The following is a 5,136-nucleotide window of genomic DNA, read 5'->3' on the forward strand; positions in this document are numbered from 1 at the left end:
TTCCTCTGGACTGAGACCCAGTAGAGGACCTCTCACCTTTGGGGACACCAGGCCCCAGGCCAGTTCCCCATTCCCCGGACACATCTGTTGGAGAAGAAATGCAGTGGACAATTCCCCAGAAGTAGAGGCCACACCTGTTTTTGTTTTCACTGAAATGTTTTCTTTGACAGTTTTATTCCAAAATTCTGAAAAATATCCAGCAAATGAAAAATGAGCATTTTTGGGAGGGGAAATTATTTGCTCAATGAAAACCAAAACATTTAAGCAAAAACAGACTTTTTTCCCCCATAAAAATCTCCATTACACCAAAAAAGCATTTTTTTTTAATTAAACAAACTGATGAAAATTTTTCAGCCAGGTCTAGTCCCGTCCCATCCCTCCCTCAGGTCACAAGCTCTCCTGTCCTCCCTTGCTCCCTCTTACCCACCCTCTCCTGCTACTTCCCCTTACTTCACCTCATATATATTAAAGACAGTGAGGTGGAACTGACATTTGCCAACCACTATTGATCACTCTGCATATAGGATGCATCTTCCCTCCCCGCCATTTATCATAGGCTTGTCTATTCAGACAGTAAGCATATGTACTCCACCAGCTTGCATTGCAGAATTTAGCAGTGTAGATAAGTGAAGGAATGGGGGTGGTGGTGTATACAACATTTTTTGGTTTGGGGGCTCTGTGCCCCTGCAGTCTTACTATAGCTGGGTGTGGTAACTCCAGGTTGGGCTGAGCTAGATATACCCAGTAATAGGGTGTGTTCGGTACCAAGCATGCTCATTAGCTGTTTGAAGCTACTTAGATGACTTCCATTATAGGCAAGCAGCCTGGCAGGACACACCTAGAGTCACTCTCTGTGAGTGAAACTAAGGGGTGTTCAAGAGGAGGGGGTGGAATTTATAAATAGGAGAAGTGGGGCTAGCTTTAAAGACTCCGTGGTGGAACAGTGTAAGCTTCTGAAGGGTCAGCTGTGAGGATTGTGTCCAGGGGGGTTGCCTGTTCTTTGTTGGGTTATACTACAGGCACTCTTACCCCACGGGAGAAGAAGAAACTAGAATTTCCTTTGGCCTGTGCAAATTGCAGATTGTTGTTGCAGAAACTCAAGGGGAGTTTTGAGGGAGACTGTGAGACTATAATTGGTTTTCCAACTTTTAGGACCAGGTATGTGCCCTACAGGGAGTTTATACACCATTCCACAAAGACTGAGAAGGGTAAGTCCAGAGAGGAATACTAGGGGGGTGTGTGTGCGCATAATGATATTTTTGCATTTGAACTTGTGATAATAAGTGTTAAAACTTTGGGGACCTCCCACTCCTCAAGTGTTATCTATAAATGATTTGTCACTGACAATAGTCACAATTGTTTCAAGAGTTAAGTAAATTGGGGGTGGGGTACTAGGTGTATTATTTTCCTGTAGAAATTGTGTTATTCTCCTTCTATCAAAGATTTAACTGTGTATAATAGCTATCAAAGTCCTGAAAAGGCTAAACTCTATCTGTGGCACAGCTGAGAAGTAAGCTGAGATTCAGGAAAGGGGAGGAAAGGTTATACCTAATATTAGCACAGTGTTTTCCCCAAGTCTGTTAAGCAAGGACTGTCTTTTGTAAATCAGCCAGCAGGATGGCAACCTCATCCTAATTGGGGCCTCTGGGTGCTTCCGTAACACAAATAATTAAAATGAATTAAAAGTGAAGTGAAGAGTAATGGCAGAATTTGTATTCATGTTGCCAGAGTCCTTTAATTTCCAGTGATTTTATTGTTTGAATAAATACAGTAAATCAGTGAGAATTATATTATTTATGGTAACCACACCAGAGTTTTGTGGGTCTTTTCCCCTATCTGTTGGCTGGACTAGATGTTTAATCGGTCTGCTGCAGTTGGTAATCTGGAGGGTTAGTCCTTAGCTCACCTGACTAAGCCTTTGCTTTAGGCAGTGGAGGTCTCTAGCACAAGACTCTCTCTGGCTTGCCCTAGAGGGGTCCCAACTGATACTGTATATTTGGTATAGTAACTCCACAAGTGATAACATTTACTATTCAATGAAACTGTATTTTCTGTTACTGCTCTCACAGTGCATCTAGTGGATTGACAGCTGCCAGTGTGAAGTGCATGTATAATTCCTATATTTAACAGAATAGTTTGCAAATTTTCTACACAGTTTGATCATGTTAAGTGATGACTGCTGTACTAGACAGCTGAAATTTATACTATCAGAATGTAGGAATGGAAAACAGAACTCGCTCTCATTTTAAGTAGCCACTTGTAATGCTGTATCCTGCATTCACCAGATTATTCACAGTGAGAGAGTTTAATTATTTTTTGCAGCTGTATTAAGAGAATGGCTAAGTGTTCTACACATTTAACACTTGTCAAGTCTGTGGCCCTGATTCTCAGGTCCAGCTGAGCTCTGTTCAATGCAGGCCTGAGGGGAGGGGTAAAGGTGGCTTTTCACCACCTGTGCACTCCCTGAACCTGGGGCTGATCAGAGCCTGGTTTAGTCCACTGCACAATTAGAACAGCATCAGGACTGCTCTAAATTGCACTCACCTGCCCAGAGGTTGTTTCAGCTGCTGGCAATAGCTAGAGTTCCCTTTTGTTTGACTCCACTCTTACACAATTCCTGCTCTGGGGGCTGTGAAAGGTGAGTGATACAAAGGTGGTGAAAGAGACTGTAGCAGGGCCAGGAGTCTGGTATTGTATCCTGAGATAGTAGTAGGGTAACTGATTTTCCCCCCTTTTGTTCCAAATGGATTCTAATTAAACTGTTGGAATGAGGAGGGAAAACAAACTTAACATTTGAAGGGGGAAAATTCTGACTCCATTTTATTCTGCTCAGTTAAAGGGACACTATCTGAACAAATTTGGCTCACCATTTATGTTGAGAAGCAATGAGCTTCTATTAACCCTGTGACTAATAGAAATATTTCCATGGCATGTCTTTTCCAGTTATAGTGGAAACAGAATTTTCAACCCGAACATTATGATGGAGGTTTTTGGAAGCGCAAAGGACAGCTAAGCACTCAACTCCCGTTCAAAATCAATGGAAACTGGGGAACCTAACTCTCACTTGTACCTTTAAAAATTGCCACCTACAGTGTTATGTCAATATACAAGAACCTGAAGGTGAAATTAGTTACTTATCAATGGTGTAAAAATGAAAGAGAGAAAAGAAAAGTAGATCTTAAATATTTTTACAATTTTAATCTAAATTATTTCTTTCTAGAGCAGTGGTTCTCAAACTTGTTCCGGCGCTTGTGCAGGGAAAGCCCCTGGCGGGCCGGGCCGGTTTGTGTACTTGCCGCGTCCGCAGGTTCAACCGATCGCGGTTCCCAGTGGCCGCGGTTCGCTGCTCCAGGCCAATGGGAGCTGCTGGAAGCAGCGGCCAGTACAGTAACTCCTCACTTAAAGTCATCCCGGTTAACGTTGTTTCGTTGTTACATTGCTGATCAATTAGGAAATATGCTCATTTAAAGTTGTGTAATGTTCCCTTCTAACGTTGTTTGCAGCCGCCTGCTTTGTCTACTGCTTGTAGGAAGAGCAGCCCCTTGCAGCTAGCTGGTGGGGGCTTGGAACCAGGGTGGACCGGCAGCCCCCTATCAGCTCCCCGCTCCCCTAAGTTCGCTGTGCAGCAGCTGCCTGCAGTTCAGCTGTGTCCCTCCCCCCACTGCCATGTGCTGCTCCTGCCCTCTGCCTTGGAGCTGCTCCCCGAGACTCCTGCTTGCTGTGCCGGGGGGGAGGGAAGGAAGAGAGGAGCTAATGTCAGGGTGTCCCCCTCCCCCCTGCTCCTGCACCCCGCTTACCCCATCTTCCATAGAGCTGGGCTCAAGATGGAGGGAGCTTGCAGCAGCTGCGGTCTCAGCAAGCTGATCTAATTAACAAGGCAGTGTTCTTAAGGGAAATGCGCATATCTCCCTCCATTCCTGCTGCCTTGCAGAGTGAGAGAGTTAACCTTTGAGGGCTCAGTCAATTGCTAGTTCATCATTTAGCAGTAAGGGAAATATCCCACCCTCTGACTCCTCCACCTCAACCAAGCTTCACAATCATCATCACTGTGTACCAGTATTGAATTGTTTGTTTAAAACTTATACTGTGTGTGTATATATATATACATATATACAATATAGTCTTTTGTCTGGTAAAAAAAATTTCCCTGGAACCTAACCCCCTCATTTACATTAATTCTTATGGGGAAATTGGATTCGCTTAACATTGTTTCGCTTAAAGTCTCATTTTTCAGGAACATAACTACAATGTTAAGTGAGGATTTACTGTACGTCCCTCAGCTCACGCCACTTCCAGCAGCTCCCATTGGCCTGGAGCAGCAAACCGCGGCCACTGGGAGCCGCGATCAGCCAAATCTTCGGACGCAGCAGGTACACAAACTGGCCCGGCCCGCCAGGGGCTTTCCCTGCACAAGCGGCGGAATAAGTTTGAGAACCACTGTTCTAGAGGATGGGAATGCCACTATTATTTCTGCAAAAAAATGTTCTACATTTGCTTTGTGCAAATTTTTGAGCCAACTGAGTTTTATTAGCATAAATGTTCCCAGACACAAAGTTCAAATCATGTACATCAGTATTTGTGGAAACTTAGGGTTACCATATTTAACAAATAAAAAAAGAGGACCCTCCACAGGGCCCTGGCGCCGCCCATTTCCCACCCCCAGCCCCGCCCCAACTCCGCCCCTTCCCTGCCCAACCCTGCCCTAACTCCGCCCCCTCCTCCCTCCCACTCCCAGCCACGCGAAAAGGGCTGCCCGAGCGCTACCAGCTTCACAGTTTGCCGGGCAGCCCCCAGACCCTGCCCCCCTGGCCGGCGCTTCCCTAGCACAGCTGGAGCCCGGGAGGGGAAGCGCCCAGCCGGGGGCACAGGGTCTGGAGGTTGCCCGGCAAACCGTGAAGCCGGTAGCGCTTGGGCTTCGGGCAGCCCCTATGCCTCCGGACCCTGTGCCCCCGGCCGGGCACTTCCCCTCCCAGGCTCCGGCGGCGCAGGGTCCGGAGGCAAGGGGGCTGCCCAAAGCCCGTAGCGCTCGGCTCTTAAACAGAGCCGAAGAGTCAGGGGAGGAGCAGAGCCGCCGCGGCCGGAGGCTCTGCTCCTCCCCTGACTCTTTGGCTCTGTTTAAGAGCCGAGCTGCCCAAG

The sequence above is a fragment of the Trachemys scripta genome, chromosome 4 (assembly GCF_013100865.1).
Source record: "Trachemys scripta elegans isolate TJP31775 chromosome 4, CAS_Tse_1.0, whole genome shotgun sequence".
Lineage (NCBI taxonomy): Eukaryota > Metazoa > Chordata > Testudines > Emydidae > Trachemys > Trachemys scripta.